General features: G+C 43.9%; 1 protein-coding gene across 1 annotated transcript in view; it reads right to left on the bottom strand.

Annotated features, from left to right (window-relative positions):
* Positions 1-19,585, bottom strand: part of NID1 (nidogen 1) — a 92,638-nt gene that overhangs the window by 65,385 nt on the left and 7,668 nt on the right. The gene's annotated exons all lie outside the window — the stretch shown is intronic.

The raw sequence follows: 19,585 nt of genomic DNA, 5'->3' as shown, positions 1-19,585 counted from the left end.
GCTCGCAATGCAGGCAACACAGGTTTGATTCAGCTGGGGGAGCTAAGATCCCACATGCCTCGGAGCAACTAAGCCCTAACACAGCAACTAGAGAGCCCAGGAGCTGCAACTAAGACCTGACCCAACTAAATAAATACATAATACCAGGCTCGGGCCTGGTGCACTGGGAAGACCCAGAGGGATCGGGTGGAGAGGGAGGTGGGAGGGGGGACCGGGATGGGGAATACATGTAAATCCATGGCTAATTCATTTCAATGTATGACAAAAACCACTGCAATGATGTAAAGTAATTAGCCTCCAACTAACAAAAATAAAGGAAAAAAAAAAAAAAGACCTGACCCAACTAAATAAATACATAAATAAAAGAATCACAGGACCTGGCTCTGTCATATGACTTCAGCAAGGGTCCTAAACTTTGAGTCTTAGGCTTCCCATGTGTGTGCTTCGTGGCACAAAAAACACCATTCAAACATAAGTCATCATCAAAGCCTGCCTTAATTTACTCAACAGATGAACTAATCATGACAAACCAGGGCTGTGCTAGAGCTATGGGTCCACAAATGGGCACAACCCAGACTCTGCTTTCAAGGCACCCCCAATCCAGAAGGATGTGGAGGATTAACACAAACAGATGATGAGACAATAAGCAAATGAGAGTCAAGAAGTAAATGTGAATGGGCCGCAAGGGTGTTGTTATTTTGAGCAGATTAATGACCTACATCAATAGCTAACATTACTGGATGCTTACCAAGTTCCAGACCTCTTATTAATATCTAATCCTCAAAAGAACCCCATAGGAATAGCTATTACCATTTTTTTTTAATTCTGAGGGTCATTTTTATTCTAATAAATTTGCTTTTTCCCCCAAATTTTCAAGATAAATGTATTATGTGCATGATCAGAAAACAAAGTTTATATGTAAATAAAAGAATATCAAGATTCCAATGGGAAGCAGGCCAAAGGGTATTTCAAACAGTTTTCAAGAAGAAAGACCAATAAGAGGAACATGTTCCATTTCAACCTCACCAGGTATCAAAAGGTGCCAAGAAAAGCAATAAGGTGCTACTCTCAGCTGAGAGTATTTTTAACAGCCCCGCCAGGCAGATAGCAGGCACAGTGTCTGGGCTCCCAAAGATGTCTGCAATTGAATTTCTTTTAAAATAAGAAAAATGACTATGATAATGAATCAAACATAGATTAACCCTGTCTTTTGCCAATGAAGTTGTCAAACAGAACTTTCACTATTTATCATGGAGGACAGACCCAAGAATAGCTGTTACTATTATCCACATTTTTCTGAGGTGGAAAACAAGGTATTAATAAGTGAATCAATTTGTCCAAAGTTACCAATAAGTGGCAGCACCAGGATTTGAACCTAGGGAGACCAACTCCAAATCGACCCTTCTTAATCACTATGTTCACTTAATTCACTTAGTTCACTGTGTTCAGTTAGTCACTTAATTCAGCCTTCTTGAAACCAGTTATCAGTTACCACTTCTTGAAGTCAATTATCATGTTTTTTTTTTTTTTTTAATCTGCACTGGATCTTCGTTGCTGCATGAGGGCTTTCTCTAGTTGTAGCAAGCAAGGCTACTTTCTAGTTGCAGTGCCTGGTTTCTCACTGTGGTGGCTTTTCTCGTTGCAGAGCATGGGCTCTAGAGTGCAGGCTCAGTAGTTGTGGCATATGGGCTCAGTTTCCCCGTGGCATGTGGGGTCCTCCAGGACCAGGGATCAAACCCATGTCTCCTGCGTTGGCAGGCAAATTCTTAACCACTGGACCACCGGGGAAGTCCAGTTAACACTTCTTGAAACCAGTCTAAAGCCTATGAAAATACTGCTGTGTTCTTATCCAACTAAAATCCACATTCCCTGGGAAAATGGGGAAGGGACCATAGCCCCCCTGGTGGTGGGCATGCTTGGGCCTCCTTGCAAAACCGGGCTTAGGATGAGGCTTTGAGCCTCTCCCATATCTTTCCAGGGCTTCCCTGGTGACTCAGTGGTAAAGAATCTGCCCGCAATGTAGGAGATCCAGGTTTGATCCCTGGGTTGGGAAGATCCCCTGGAGAAGAAAATGGCAACCCACTCCAGTATTCTGGCCTGGAGAATTCCAAGGACAGAGGAATCTGGTAGGCTACCGTTCATGGGATCACAATGAGTCGAACATGACTGAGTGATTAACACACACATATCCTTCTTAACACACAGTCCACTGGGGGCAAAGAACACCACACAAGTGGTCTTTTTACTTCTGGAGTTCATGAATTTTTTAAAAAATCCTGAATTCAATGGGAGCAACTTCGCATGTGGCACCCTAGTTTGCACTTCAAGAAGCTACAGACTGGAAGAACAGGAATGCATCGAAGGGAGTTGCAGTTGTTCAGTTGATTAGAAGTCCTGTGAGTTTTCCAGCTGACTTACTTCCCTCCCTCCTCTGCCTGTGGCCTCATCATTCAGTCACTTCAGACCTCATTCCTAGAGGAGGGGGCAGAGGCTGACAAGAAACTCTACAAACTGCCAAGAACCAGGTAAAAGGTTCAGCGTTGATGGAGCCAATCTGGGCCCCGGGAAGGGAGAAGAGCAACAGGTTTGGGAGTTACTGTAGACTTAGCAAAACCCTCCCATTTTACCAAAGTTCATGGGCTGTTAAGTATTCAGGTGACATAATTTCCATCACCACCTGGCACCAGCAATGATTTTCTGGAATGCATGGACAGGCTGTAGAGACGGGAGTTGGGGAAGGAGCCTCGTCCAGCTGGTCTCTCGCCCTTTTTGCCCCAACCCCATCCAAACATCTCCCAGCACAAACATCCTGATTGGGTTGCCGTGTGGGAGCGTGGGAAACAGCTCACTTTCTCAAGCCACCAGAAGCTGGCAGTTACCAGCTGCCAGTGGGAAGTGATCACACGGAGACCACATACAGACAACTTGGTTTTAAAAAGCTGTTTTCCAGTGAAATTTAAATCAGGCCAACAGTTTTGAAAACGTTCCTGGTGTCTTTTATTGTTGAGAATCTGGGCACAGGAATGTTCCTATTTTCACAAGAAATGCTTTAGGAATTGAGGTTTTAGACAAGTATCATGAATCCCTGCCTGCAAATACTTTGGACAAAGACCAGATAACCGTCATTAATATTCGCACTATTAGGAAAATTACTTTTCAGCCAGTTTTATGGCACCTTCAACTCACTTCTCTGTGATAATGAAAAAAAGATGTCATATACAGAACATCCTGAAGTTTCGATTCTTAAACGTCTCAGTAAACATTTTTGATTTTGTTTTCTCCAGATGTAACAATTAATGGCAGACTTGATGAACAACGTTCTCTTACATTTGGGTGCCAGTCTCATTTCACAAATCCATCCGGCTTGTAATGCTCCTACTGGACTGGTTCCTTTTCTCAATCTTTTTAAAGTTGAGCAATTCAATAGAAGGGCAGGCGCACAAAAAGAAGGGCCTCAGAGGCCCCTAGTGGACCAGGAGGAGAGACTGAGTACAACTGAGTCAGGCTGGACCTGGGACCCTCTACTTGAGCGCCTGCACTTGGACCTGGACAAATGCCTCCCCCAGCAACAGAATACAAGGGAACTATAAAGTACCAAAAATAACCACACGCAAGGGCAGTTGAGACACATTGTGAACAATAAGATCCAAAAAGGCCACAAACCAAGCGCCACTTCTGAGGAGCCTGGAGCAAAAGCAGGTAACGGCACATGATCCCCGCACACAGCACCACCAAGGGGGCGGGCCGGCCACGCTCACCGATCTGCCTCCGCCCTCACCACATTTAGGGGACCAGCTCACTTCTCTCTAGGAGAGCGAGCAAGGGCACCTGTTTCTTGTTTTTGCCCCCTCGTGCTACAGCGTGAGTCCCCGTAGAGCCTTGCCTGAGTTTCTTGTCTGGCTTCTTATCAATTTCTATTGATTAGAGTCCCAAGAACCAGGTGCGTAACACCATCTCCAAGGGGACTAGACTGCAGACCACAGAGAGTCATGCAGTCCCCCTGTCCAGCTGCCCAGGGCTGTGCCCATCACCGCCACTGACCCAGCTGCTAAAGCCAAGAAACCTGGCATTCGGCCTGATTCCTTCCTCTCTCTCATCCCATGTACCGTGTGTCCTGTCTCCGAAGTATGCAGCACTTTCTCCATCCCTGAGACCACCAGCACCCTGTTCCCCACCTCTTGCATCCACATGATGGGCTGTTTCTCACATCCTCCAGGGCTCCACTGAAATAACACCTTCTGAGATTTCTTTAGGTAGTACAGTCATTTTCACAATACTGATTCTTCCAAGAACATGGTATATCTCTCCATCTGTTTGTGTCATCTTTGATTTCTTTCATCAGTGTCTAATAATTTTCTGCATACAGGTCTTTAATCCCTTTAGGTAGGTTTATTTCTGGGTATTTTTCCAAAGAACTAAGCCAAAAAATTTCACAATTTGTATGGAAACACAAAAGACCCTGAGTAGCCAAAGGAATCTTGGGAAAGAAAAATGGAACTGGTGGAATCAATCTCCTCGACTTCAGACTATACTACAAAGTCACAGTCATCAAGAGAGTATGGTACTGGCACAAAAAAACAGAAATATAGACCAATGGAACAAAATAGAAAGCCAAGGGATAAACCATGCACCAATGGGTACCTTATCTTTGACAAAGGAGGAAAGAATATACAATGGAGAAAAGACAACCCCTTCAATAAGTGGTGCTAGGACAACTGGACAGCTACATGTAAAAGACTGAATTAGAACACTTCCTAACACAATACACAAATATAAATTCAAAATGGATTACAGACTTAAATGTAAGGCCAGAAACTATAAAACTCTTAGAGGAAAACATAGGTAGAACACTCTGACATAAATCAAAGCAATATGCTCTTTGATCCACCTCCTAGTTTAACGGAAATAAAAACAAAAATAAACAAATGGGATCTAATTAAATTTACAAACTTTTGCACAGCAAAGGAAACTATAAACAAGATGAAAAGACAACCCTTAGAACAGGAGAAAATAATTGCAAATTAAACAATCAACAAAGGATTAATTTCCAATATATATAAGCAGCTCATGCAATTCAATACTAGAAAAACAAGCAATCCAATTTAAAAAATGGGCAGAAGACCTAAGCAGACACTTCTCCAAAGCCATACAGATGGCCAATAAACACATGAAAAGATACTCAATACCGCTCATTATTAGAGAAATGCAAATCAAAACTACAATGAGGTACCACCTCACACCAGTCAGAATAGCTATCATCAAAAAATCTATGAACCACCATGGAATATTACTCAGCCATTAAAAAGAATTCATTTGAATCAATTCTAATGAGATGGATGAAAATGGAGCCCATTATACAGAGTGAAGTAAGCCAGAAAGATAAAGACCATTACAGTATACTAACACATATGTATGGAATTTAGAAAGATGGTAATGGTAACCCTATATGCAAAACAGAAAAAGAGACACAGATGTATAGAACAGACTTTTGGACTCTGTGGGAGAAGGCGAGGGTGGGATGTTTCAAGAAAAAGCATTGAAACATGTACATTATCTATGGTGAAACAGATCACCAGCCCAGGTTGGATGCATGAGACAAGTGCTCGGGCCTGGTGCACTGGGAAGACCCAGAGGAATCGGGTGGAGAGGGAGGTGGGGGGGGGATCGGGATGGGGAATACATGTAAATCCATGGCTAATTCATGTCAATGTATGACAAAAACCACTACAAAATTGTAAAGTAATTAGCCTCCAACTAATTAAAAAAAAATGTATGAACTATAAATGCTAGAGAGGATGTGGAGAAAAGGAAACCTTCTTGCACTGTTGGTGGGTATGTAAATTGATACAACCACTATGGAGAACAGTATGGAGATTCTTCAAAAAACTAGGAATAAAGCTACCATATGACCCAGCAATCCCACTATTGGGCATATACCCTGAGAAAACCACAATTCTAAAAGACACAGGTACCCCTTGTGTACATTTAGGCTTCCCAGGTGGCACTAGTGGGAAAGAACCTGCCTGCCAATACAGGAGATGTAGAGAATTGGGTTTGGTCCCTAGGTTGGGAAGATCCTCTGGAGAAGGTAACGGCAACCCACTCCAGTATTCTTGCCTGGAGAATCCCGTGGACAGAGGAGTCTGGTGGACTACAGTCCATGGGGTTGCAAAGAGTCGGACACGACTGAAGCAACTTAGCAGCAGCAGCAGTGCCCCGATATTCATTGCAACGCTATTTACAATAGCCAGGACATGAAAGCAACCTGAATGTCCTTTAACAGATGAATGGATAAGAAGTTATTTTACATATATACAAAGGAATATTACTCAGCCATAAAAAAGAACAAATTTGAATAAGTTGCAGTGAAGTGTATGAACCTAGAGCCTATTAATACAGAGTGAAGTAAGACAGAAAGAGAAAAGCAAATATTGTATGTTAATGCATATATATGGAATCTAGAAAAATGATACTGATGAGCCTGTTTGCAGGGAAGGAATGGAGAGAGATGTGGAGAATGGACTTGTGGACACAGCGGGGGATGTAGAGGATGTGACACATTGAGAAAGTACTACTGACATACATACACTACCACCTGTAAAACAGATAACCAGTGGGGAGCGGCTATATAACACAGGGGGCCCAGCCTGGTGCTCTGGGACAGCCTAGAGGGGCAGGGTGGCAGACAGGGTGGAGGGGGTGAGGAGAAACGGGCGGTAAGGAGAAAGCTAAAGCAGAAATACATGTGCTAGAAAAATTTGTTTAATTGCTTTCACTTCTCCAAACTCACCATGGTGTTTCACCTACTTAGCTGCATAAAAGTTTTTGCATCTATGGTTCCCTCAGCCTCAAAGATCCTTGCTCAGCTTCCATCCTTGGCAAAGTCTCATTTCTCCCTGTGAAGCCCTCCTGCCCTCTCCAAGTAGGGTTTACCACCAGCTCCTGCACATCCGCACCTCTCTCTCTTTTGTTAAAAAACAGAAAAAAGAAAAAAAAAAAAACAAACAGAAAAAAAAGGAACAAGCAACAAAAACAAAAAAGGAAAAAACAAACAAAGAAAAAGACAACAGGTCCAAAGTGGAGTCACTTATGCTAAGCCCCACATTACCAAACTGAGGCTTAATTATAGTTTCCACTATACGGAATGTTAAATCAGGAACCATCTGATTAGCAGCAGTGAGGTAATCTTCTGGGTAGACTCCTGCTACCCTAAAGAAAAATAACTTTGCAATAATACAACCTACTTTTTCCTTCTGCCAGATAACTTTCCTCTTCCACTCCCTTCTGCCTAATAAATTCTTTCATTTCATACAGCTCCTCAGAGCTTCTTTCTATTCGCTAGATTGGATGCTGCCCAATTCAAATCAATTTTTGCTCAAATAAACTCTTAATTTTTTAAGATATATGCCTCAGTTTATCTTTTAACAGTTTGCAAATTAGCACCTTGGAATCCTGACTCAGGCTCCCTGAGTGGCAATGGCACCAGCACATTCCTTGCTGTAGATTATGTAACAGGGGAGAGCAAATCTGACTCCATATTGGATCTTTCTTTTCCTTTATCCTTTGTATCCTATTGCTTTTGCTACAAGCATGTTGCCTATGGCCTGAAATATACAGGCATTTTCAAGGCTCTGACCTTTAAAGGTATAACATTTTCCATTCACTAGAGATAAAAAGTTGCAAGACAGAGAATAACAATTGTCTTGTTGGAAGTTTATAGGGACATTGTCACCAAACCTACATGGAGGACTTTAAGAACAAAGGATTCTCACACCAAAAAGTTTGTGGCAACCAACACCCCTTCCTGTTTGGTATAAAAAACAACCTGACTGGTAACTTGGGGAAGATGGTTTTCTGGGACACAAGTCCACCATCTCCTTGGTCTGCTGCCTTTCTGAAAAAGCCACTACTCCTTGCCCCAACCACTCTCATTTATTGGCTTGTCATGAGGTGAGCAGTATGAGCTTGGACTTGATAACTGTTACATGGCAAAACTCTTGTGAATTTGGGGGGGGGGGGGGGGGCTGTGCCATGTGGCTTGTGGAATCTTAGTTCCCTGGCCAGGGATTGAACCTATGCCCCTTGCAGTGGAAGCTCAGAGTCCTAACCAGTGCACTGCCAGGGAATTGTCAAAACTATTGTAAATTGAATGCATTCCTGAGAAAGTCTGTCTGGATCACTGACGGCTAAAGTAGTAATAATATTATTGTCTTAGGGTAACTCTCACCAAATACTGCCTAGCTGAGGTTTTTTGGCAGAGTAAATAATACATTGCTTCTTTATTGAAAAACAGCCACATCCAGCACATTGACCAATGTAAATACATCCCTGAATCTTGCTGACAGTTTACACTGCGAAAAAAGAAGTTCCTTCAGCAAAGGCAATGTTCAGCCTAACGTGTTACTAGCACAACTTAACACCCCTGTATAGAACACGCCTATTCATTCACCCCAAGGACACACCAAACACTAGGCTCTTCATCCAGCTGCACCGTCAATTACATCACAAAACGCCCCTGGTGAAAATGCAAGCACCATGCAGCTAACAGCTGGATCCACTTACCATCCTTTCAAGTCTGTTGACAGTAAGAAGACGTGGGGCAGAGCACAAACTCACAGTGGAGCAGTGGTCCCCATTTTAAAAAGCACTTCCAATCTCCATGCATCTTTAAAGTGAGCTTAGAGACACGTGAAGCCTAGGAGAAAGTCAAAGGCAGATACTCCAAACATTAAAATTATGTGTTAGATTGCTCACATTTAAGTGCACACTGAGGCAGTGAAACAACATCCATCTTTTTTGGCTTCAATGAGCCTAGTAGCAGAACCTCAGGGCAGAAAGCAGCCTGCAACACTGAGGGAAAGCCTTCTTTAGAACAGATGTGGTTAAGAATCCTTGAGGTGGGCACAAATAAGAAACAAATGGGCCCCTTTTAGAAATGCAAATAGCCTTACTGGGAAGACAATGAAATTGGTAGGAGTTGCAAAAGCAAACTCCACTGGGTGGCTGGGACGCTTACAGGGTTATGGGCAGTCGCTGCAGCTGCCTTACTGGTCTGGGAGGCAACCAAGCTGACTTTGGGCCAAGATTTGATCGTAAAAGTCCCGCATGAGGTCAACACTCTCCTGCGAGGGGACCCCCATAAATGGCTGTCAACATCCCGGATCACTCAATACCAGGGACTGTTGTGTGAGAACCCCAGGTTACTACTGAGCCTTGTCAGGCCCTGAATCTGGCCACTCTCTTTCTTGTGGGAGAAGGTGGGCCCTCATGTGAGGGAATATGCCAGCAGACCTGACTTGAGAGACCAGACAACCCCGGACCCAGATTTGGTCCTGCACACCAGTGGTGCCAGGCTGGTGAAATGAAGACAATGACTGTCGGGATATGCAGTAGTCATGGAAGAAACCATCGCTGAGGCTAGCTCTCTGCCATCACACTGGTCCACTCAACGGGCCGAACTACATGCTCTAATCCAGGCCCTCCAGCTGCCAAAAGGTAAGAAGACAAACATTTACACAGACTCCAGGCATGCTTCTGCCACACTACAGGGCTCTGTATAAGGAAAGAGGCATTTGACAGCTAGTGGAAAAGATATTAAAAATAAGGAAGAAATTAAGACCCTGTTAGATGCTGCCTGGGAACCAGAAAGGGTTGCAGTCTTACACTGCTGAGGACATCAAAAAGAGGATGCCCCCTGGGCTCAGGGAACAGACTGGCAGATAAGACCGCTAAACAAGCAGCCGAGGGCTTGGGGGTGATAAGTGAAGCCCCTATTAAACCTCTCATATTGGCGGAGCTGCCTGAGCTAACGCTGGAGTCTCCAAAATACACTGAAACCCCAAACCAACTAGCCGAAGCAGAAGGGGCCATCAAGACTGAAAAGGGATGGTGGGAATTGCCAAGTGGCAAATTATTGGTACCAGAGGAGCTGGCACCCACTCTGGTAAGCCAAACACACCAAGCATCCCACCTAGGCCATGATAAACTGGAAGAGCTAATTCGAAAATATTTCTTGGTTCCCTGCCTCTCTTCCCTCTGCAGGATAAAATCTCAGAACTGCACTGCCTGCTCACAGGTCAGTGCTGCCTCTTGGCACAGATAGAAACCTCCAGGGATTCAGGTAAAAGGTACGCTGCCCTTTGAACATCTGGAAGTGGACTTCACTGAAATGAAACCTCACCAACACTACCATTACCTGCTGGTCATAGTATGTATGTTCTCGGGATGGGCAGAAGCCTTTCCTACCCAGACTGAAAGAGCATCAAAAGTAGCCAGTTGCCTGCTTAGGGAAATAGTTCCCAGATTTGGATTTCCTACCAGCACTGGATCAGACAATGGCCTGGTTTTCGTAACTGATTTAATATAACAAGTAAGCAAAACTTAAAACATCAAGTCGAAATTACATACAGGATATAGGCTCCAGAGTTCTGGGATGGTGGAAGGAACCAACCGGACACTTAAAGAGACACTCTCCAAGTGGATCTTAGAGACTGACTGCTCCTGGGTGGGCTTGCTGCCAACGGCTCTGCTCAGACTCAGGATGACCCCAGCCCCACAGTTCTTCTCCATAAAAAGTTGAGTATGGGAGGCCCCCTCCCATAATAAAACAGGTGTCAACAAATTTGCCTCAGGTAAGGGGAGATGAGATTTCACTGCAGGTGGAATTGGGTAAGGTAATAAATCAGGTAACTAAGTTCGTACAAGAAAGAGTCTGCCATTCCCCCTTGGGGAGCAGACTCGCGAATTTGTGCCCGGGGATCAGGTGTGGTCAAGGACTGGACACATGACTCCTTGGCCCCACACTGGAAGGGTCCACGTACTGTTGTTCTAAGCAGCCCTACTGCGGTTAAAGCTGCACGTGTCACCCCCTGGATCCACCATGTGAGGGTGAAGAGTGCATACCATGCAGACCTGGAGGACGCTGAGGGGACTACACAAAGGACCCCACTGATCCCCGGGAAACCAAGATCATCTTAAAGAAGAAAAAGAGATGAAGCGCTACAATCAACTGCTGCTGCAAGGACCTGCTGGTATCATCTTGAGACTAACCATAGTTTAGCACAAGGAAGGACCTGTGCTATAATTAAAGTTGACTGTTGTGTATATATTCCTGATTTATCTGGCTATATATCAGCCTCCCTAAACGACATGAAAGGTCAGGTAAAAGTTATCTCTGATGATGGTCTTCCTTTTTGAACTTCAGTCCTATCTTGGGTGAAGGGTGATTGGTGGAAAACTGTATTTACCACTGTGGCTGAGAGGTTAAAGCGTCTGCCTGCAGTGCAGGAGACCTAGGTTCGATTCCTGGGTCGGGAAGATCCCCTGGAAAAGGCAATGGCAACCCACTCCAGTATTCTTGCCTGGAGAATCCCATGGACGGAGGAGCCTGGGAGGCCACATTAGTCCATGGGGTCGCAAAGAGTCGGACACGACTGAGCAACTTCACTCACTTGTCGCCTTGATAGTTCTGCTTTGTGGACCCTTCATTTCACAATGTATTGTGAACTCTGTAACCCAAAGGTTGATGTCGTTCTCCCAAATTGAAGGTCGAAGAGTCAGGGTGCAATATATCCCTATGAATGATGCTCATACTATGAGGTAAGAGCATCAGGAGGGGGGAATGAAGGAGGAAACAGACAGAACAGGCTCCATCTTGAAAGCAGGACTCCATCTTGGGCCGGACTGTGGCCTTTGAGCTACATGCCCAGTATCTATGGAAACGACATACCTACTGGAAAACCAGGCCCCCCGGATGGAAGAGCCCTAGGGCGCGTACCTAGACTCTGTTGCCTAAAAGAATACCCTAATTATCTGTGTAACCAAATAGAATCATAAATTCTATTATGCTTATTGGGGTATGACCATAGGCCTATTGATAACTGTCCATTGTTAACTACCTAGGCTTAAGGCACACGAATCATGGGTTAACTTTGATTGTATGTTTCTTTTCCTTTGTTCAGACTAGTTTCAGGGAATCTGGGGAGGTGGGTTTGGGCATGTACACTTAGGGTATATAGGATTTTCAGAAAAACTGGTCAGGGTCCTTGGCTAAGAGGAGACGCTGCCTTGGGCCCTCCGGTGTAATAAACTGCACTCCACTAGCTGCATTGTCCTTCTGAGTGAGTTTGTTTCCCAGAACGTGTGGTAACGTGGGAGTCTTAGACACTGGGCCACCAGGAAACCCCTGACCCACTTTTGTGGTATCTGACAGTTTACAAAGCATTTCAACTCCAGCTATCACAGTGGATCTAATAAGTGCTCAGTTGCTCAGTCGTGTCCAACTCTCTGCAGCCGCATGGACTGTAGCCTGCCAGGCTCCTCTGTCCATGGAATTTTCCCAGCAAGAATACCAGAGTGGGTTGTCATTTCCTACTCCGGGGGATCTTCCCGACCCAGGGATCAAAACTGCGTCTCTTGTGTCTCACTGCATTGGCAGGCAGATTCAATATCATATTCATCTTTCACTTGAGAAAAAAATGAATTTCCGTTTATAAGACTTGCCTAAGATCATACACTAGAAGTGCCAGAACAAAACTCTTGAGTCTAAACTGCAAATGTTTTCTCTTAACCCCACCGAGCCAGGGAAACGACTCTGGCTTGAATTCAAACAGAAACAAAAGGATTAGCAGATTAAAAACAAGGGGCAACCGAGGGGTAATAGTTAAAAGATGAGCCAATGTTTTAAACTTAATCCAGCTAATGCCTGATGAGAGGCTCTGGATCAGTTAGCCATTTCTTCTGCAGGGAATTACTATTGAGACATTGCAAAGTGGCTGGGAATCTTTAAATTTTAACTTCTGATGTGTCTATCACAGAAGAGGTAGAAGTGTCCTTCAGCATTCCAGAACAGTAGGTGATCAGGGAAGGGAAGAGAAGGACCTTGTCCAAACCGGCAGTCTCTGGGGAGAAGCCTGCCTCTCTAACACCTCCGATGGAGAAATCAGAAGTTTACCTGTGCTGACTAGGGCACCAGGACTCCCTGAACTTGGATTATATCAACCCCTAATTTGAACATCAAATATTACAAAGAAAGAATTAAGCACTCATCTGCCTTTCCAGAATGAACGGTCAGGTGAGTGTATTCTCCTTGGTTCTGTCTCGTCACAACAAAGATTTGGAGTGACGGACATTAAAGCCCCCTCGGCGGGTCACAGCTCTCGGGTCTTGGACAGACCGTGTTATAGCTCTCAGGTCTCGAATGGACCGTGTTATAGCTCTTAGACAAATCAGTGTTACAGCTCCGTGTTACAGCTCTATTTTATTTAGATAATAGCAGGAAACTCCATCCTTGAGGCGTGAGGGCATGTCAACCCAAAGACACAAAGAGAAGAGCGCCCCAGCGCTCGGGAGAGAGAGAGACCCCCAGCCCTTTGGCTCCTCTTTTTACACGTTTCCCCTTCCCACCCCCACCCCCACCCCCGGCCTGCCCTATGTAAATTGGCTTAGCCAGGAGTGCTGTTTGTTCTAACTGAAGTCCTCACTCTGGTCCTCGGACCTTTCTTTGTTCTATTTTCATGGGCTTTTCCCTTCCTTGTCTTTTAGCCACTGCCATTTTGGACTCCTATTTTCTATTCTAACTACCTAACAGAACCATGTCAGTAAAACCCCAAAGCCCCATTTGATGAAGGACTTTCACTTCACTCACTTTACACATGAAGTCAGCTAATAATGTATTAACTGAAAGAATGCTAGAAACCAACAAGCAAAGGCAACAAGCCAACAGCAAGACAAAATAGAACACCATTTTGCAACCCTTAATTTAGTAATTGATATAGGCAAAGATTATCAATAGTTGCTAAAGACATTAAGTGAAAAGTTGGTGGGCAAGAGGACAGCTGTGTAAAGTCAAAGTATCACCCCATTGCTGGCCCTCTGCTCACAAGGGGGAAAATGTAACCCAACAGACATGATCTAAGCTGTCATCACCTTAACACAAGCAGCTAACAGAGTAAGCAGACATCACTTATCTCCTGATGTTATACAGTGTGACATACACAGCTTCATTTATGAAATATTCTTGTTAAATGTTTAACTTACCAATGAAAATACGAACCCAATTAAAAATGAGCAAGGGATATGAACAGATGTTTCTCCAAAGCAGATATACAAATAGCCAATAAGGACATGAAAAGATGCTCAACATTATTAGCATCGGTTCGGTTCAGTTCAGTTCAGTCGCTCAGTCATGTCCAACTCTTTGCAACCCCATGAACTGCAGCACACCAGGCCTCCCTGTCCATCACCAACTCCCAGAGTTTACTCAAACTCATGTCCATCGAGTCAGTGATGCCATCCAACCATCTCATCCTCTGTTGTCCCCTTCTCCTCCTGCCCCCAATCCCTCCCAGCATCAGGGTCTTTTCCAAAGGGTCAACTCTTTGCACAAGGTGGCCAAAGTATTGGAGTTTTAGCTTCAGCATCAGTCCTTCTAATGATCACCCAGGACTGATCTCCTTTAGGATGGACTGGTTGGATCTCCTTGCAGTCCAAGGGACTCTCAAGACTCTTCTCCAACACCACAGTTCAAAAGCATCAATTCTTCAGTGCTCAGCTTTCTTCACAGTCCAACTCTCACATCCATACATGACCACTGGAAAAACCATAGCCTTGACTAGATGGATCTTTGTTGGCAAAGTAATGTCTCTGCTTTTTAATATGGTATCTAGGTTGGTCATAACCTTCCTTCCAAGGAGTAAGTGTCTTTTAATTTCATGGCTGCAATCACCATTTGCAGTGACTTTGGAGCCCAAAAAAAATAAAGTCTGATACTGTTTCCACTGTTTCCCCATCTATTTGCCATGAAGTGATGGGACCGGATGCCATGTTCTTAGTTTTCTTAATGTTGAGCTTTAAGCCAACTTTTTCACTCTCCTCTTTCACTTTCATCAAGAGGCTTTTTAGTTCCTCTTCACTCTCTGCCATAAGGATGGTGTCATCTGCATATCTGAGATTATTGGTATTTCTCCTGGCAACCTTGATTCCAGCATGTGCTTCTTCCAGCCCAGCGTTTCTCATGATGTACTCTGCATATAAGTTAAATAAGTAGGGTGACAATATACAGCCTTGACATACTCCTTTTCCTCATTAGCATCAGGGACATGCAAATCAAAAGCACAATGAGATACCACATTATACCCACTAGAATGGCTAAAATCATAAAGTCAGATAACAACAAGTGTTGAGGATGATATGGAGAAACTGAACCCTCATACATTGTTGATGGGAATGTTAAATGTTACAGCTTCTTTTAAAACTGGTTTGACAGTTCCTCAAAATGTTAAACATAGAGTTATCATAAGATCTAGCAATTCTACTCCTAGGTTTATCTAAGAGACCTGAAAGCAGATGTCCACACAAAACCTGGACACGACGTTCATAGCAGCATTATTCCTAGCAGCCAGAAAGGAGAAACAAGCTGAATATCCATGAGCCTATGGATGGACAAATTAAACAACAGAATATTATTCAGTCATAGAACCGGGAACTGATATGTACTGCCAAGTGGACAAGCCTTGAAAATGTTATGCTGGGCAAGAGAAGCCTATCACAAAAGATCACATGTTGTATGATTCTATTTATGTGAAAAGTCCAGAGCAGACACGTCCGTAGAGACGGACAATAGATAGTGGTTCCCAGGGGCTGGGGGAGGTGGGGAGAGATGGGAATGATTGCTAAAGGTTACTGGGCTTGTTTGGGTGGAGGTGTGAGCAAAATATTCCAGAGTTAGACCATGATGATGGTTGCACAATTCCCTGGGATATGCAAAACCATTGAATTGTACACTGTAAAGGGGCGAATTTTATAGTACGTAAATTATATCTCCCAAGGCTGTTATTTAGAAAATCAAGGAAGTGTACAAAACAAGAGGGAATGTGTACATACATATGTTTGTACATTTGAGAATCTCTCTGCGAGGAGATAAAAAATTTATGAATAATAATTGTCTCTGGGGAGAGAACAATGGGGCTGAAGGCCAGGCTAGTAAGAAAACTTAACACTGTTTTTGCGAGTTTTTTTTAACCATTTGCACTGTCTTACTATTCCCCAAGTTAATTTAAAAATAAAATTCTACCTTTTTTAACAAAAACAAGAACCTGCATATTTCCAAAATTACCAGTTTTCAGAAATTACAGAGATGCAATAACAGCCTAGACTACATTACAAAAAATAGTCAAATGCAAAAAATAGGGCATTATATACGACAATAAGCAGTGACACTTAAATAACTTGATAAATTAAAAGTGGGGAGAGGATCGGTAAAATTAAAAGAGACTAAAGAGTCAAATGCAGCACTTGTCATTCTTTGGTCCCCAGTCCGAATAATTCTAGCTTATAAAGACAGCTTTGGGGATATCAGAGATTTGATACGGACAAGGCATAAACTGAATATATGAAATTATTATTGGTTTTTGTTGTTATTGATTTTGTTAGGGCTTCCCTGGTAACTCAGGCAGTAAAGAATTTGCCTGTAATGCAGGAGACCCAGGTTTGATCCCTGGATTGGGAAAATCCACTGGAGGAGGAAATGGCAACCCACTCCAATATTCTTGCCTGGAGAATTCCACGGAAAGAGAAGCCTGGCAGGCTGCAGTCCATGGGATCACAAAGAGTCGGACACGACTGCGTGACTAACACACACACACGTTGGTTTTGTTTAGTGTGATAACAGTATGCTGGCTAGTTGGGGAAATGCTCTTATTGTTTTAGAAATGCACATAAAATATTTAGTGAGGAAATGTCATACTGACTTTAATTTACTTTGGATACATGAGTAAAGAAGAATTAATTAAATAGGGAAAATCTTAACAAAGGTTACGTTTACGAAATGTGTCCATGGGTGTTCATGATATTAATATTTCTCTCCTTTTTTGTATGTGTATGAAAACACTTCTAAGTGAAAATTAAAGGGACTTCTCTAGCAGTCAAGCAGTTAAGACTGCACTTCCACTGCAGGGGGCATAGGTTCAACCCCTGGTTGGGAAACTAAGATCCCATATGCCCCATGTCACAGCCAGAAAAAAAAAAAAAAAAAGAAAGAAAAAATTTGCCTGAGGGAAAAGCAGTTAATAAGCCTGTTCCTCAAGGACGAGGAGCCAACTTTTTCCTCAAGCAATGCAACGGCGAGTGCCGTGAGGCAGTGTACGCCATGGCGCAGCGTGAAGGAGCGGGTTCCATGCCAGCAGGGACCGTATGGGGTGCCACTCATCATGTGATGTAGCCCCACACACCTGGCCCCAACTCTGTACACTACAGCGCTGGTAAGAGACTGTGAAACGAATAAATCAGTGAAGGAAGGGGAGAAATCAGTGTCCAAGGCGGCACAGTACAAAGACCATGGAACTAGGAATGGTAAGATCTGAGTTCAAGGTCCACCTCGGCACCAGCTGAGTGCATTTTGACAAGGTATTTGACAAGCTGCAGGGGTCCGTTTTCTTGTCTATAGTAGGGGGCTGGTCCTATCACCTGCCCGAATGACCTCACAAGGCAGCTGCATGTCTCAGATGTGATAACACGCGAGCAAGCCTCCTTACACACACAACCCCTATCCAGACACCGTCACACCCTCCCCTGGACGCTGGCAACAGGTGTGGACTTTACTCTTCCTCCGCCACACTTCCCCCAAAAGTCCTCTATCCAGAGGCAGCATAATTTTTTAAAAGCTTCTTATGATAAGATAACTTATAAGGGAAAAATTTCAAACACACCAGGGAAGAACCACCAAAAGCATCCACACGCTCCAGTTCTCATTTATCTATTCTCTCCACACATGTGCATTATTTGGTTTCCTCTTTTGAAGGATTTTAAATGAAATCCAAGGCATCCAATTATTTCACCTATCAGTAACTCCGTACGTAGCTCTTCTAGAAAAGCAGTTTGTCTCAAAAATGTTTTTTCTGAACACTTTGTCTCCATCAGGATCCAACAAAGTCCTCACTTTGCATTTGACTGTTTCTAAAACCCTTTTAATCTAGGCAGTTCTCCTTCCTTTTTCTCTAACACCATTTTTTTGTTGAGGAAATGGAAATCTTTTAAAAATAAATCATGTCAGGAGGGGATGGGGATAAATTAGGATCATGGGGTTGACATTACACACTGCTATATTTAAAACAGATAACCAACAAGGATACCGTATAACACAGGGAAGTCTACTCAATATTCTATAATAACCTAAATGGGAAACTAAGTTTGAAAAATAAATATATGCAGTAATGTATGTATAACTGAATCACTTTGCTGCACGCCTGAAACTAATGCAACACTGTCAATCAACTACACTCCAATGCTGGGGACGGAAATGGCAGCCCGCTCCAGCATTCCTGCCTGGAGAAGTCCATGGACAGAGGAACCTGGCAGGCTACAGTCCACAGGGTCGCCAAGGGCTGACACAACTGAGCAATGAGCACACACACACATTCCAACATAAAACAAAAATCTTTAAAACTCAAGTCACTCATCGACTCAGAATCTCTAATGGCATCCCACTGCTTTATAGAATAAAGAAATACCTAGGAGTCATTCCTTCCTTCATTCATTCCACAAACCATAACGGAGCACCCACTGTGTCCCCCAGGCGCTACTCCCGGTGCCAGGCAGAGAGCGGTGAATAAGGCAGGTCAGACTACCCCACCCTCAAAGGGCTCAGAATCTAATGAAAAAGACATGTAACCAACAAGGGAACAAATAAGCAAACTAGTTTTAGGTGACTATACATGCTGGGATGAAATTAAGACAAGGCAACAAAACATCACACACGGGGGTCTGTGTCTAAGCAGAGACCTGCGTGACGGGAAGGTGCAGACACATGGAGATCAGAGAGAAGAGCCTACACCAGGGTGGGACAAGCTGGCTGTACTCAAGGAAGAAACAGTGGCTGGTGAGGCAGTAGCCTGGCATGAGAGAAGAGCAGGGTAATAGGATGAGGGCGGATAGCCAGCGCGGCCGCACCATGTAAGTTGCAGGCACGTGGTGAGAAGCTGGATGTCAAGCGCAAAGGGCTTTGAGCCGGCGTGTCCAAGTCTGACTTAGCTCCTGCAGTTCTTGCCCCAGCACTCTCACTCACATTGGCTCTCATCCCATCCCAAAGACATGCCAAGCTCTTCCTCTCTACATGCTCCTGGTCTTATAGGATGAGCCACCATCCTGACCTTCCCCTTTTTCACATGGCTAACCCCCTTTTTCCAGGCTTCAGTTTCAGGTTGAGAAGGTCCTCCTGACCTTCCATCTACCTCAGTTTCACCACAATACATCTTCTACATAGCACTTATCAGAGCGGCAATTGGTCAGTGATCTGTATCATTACTGATTTAATGTCTGTCTTCCTCACTAGACTATGAAGGGCAAAAACAACACTGGTCTCGTTCAATCTCTAGCTCCAAAGGTTAGCACTGGTCCTGGCATGTTAGGCAACAAATTAAATATTTGTTGAATGACTAGACGATGTATTTCAACACTGCACTGCATTTTATAAGAAATAACCAGTGTCCTGAAATAGGGCTTCCCAGGTGGTAGAGTGGGAAAGAACCCGCCTGCCAGTGCAGGAGACTCAAGAGACATGGGTTTGATCCTTGGGTCAAGAAGATCCCCT

This window comes from Odocoileus virginianus, chromosome 7 (assembly GCF_023699985.2).
Source record: "Odocoileus virginianus isolate 20LAN1187 ecotype Illinois chromosome 7, Ovbor_1.2, whole genome shotgun sequence".
Classification (NCBI taxonomy): Eukaryota; Metazoa; Chordata; class Mammalia; order Artiodactyla; family Cervidae; genus Odocoileus; species Odocoileus virginianus.
Note: the sequence above shows the minus strand (reverse complement) of the source record. Positions and strands in the feature narration are given on the sequence as shown.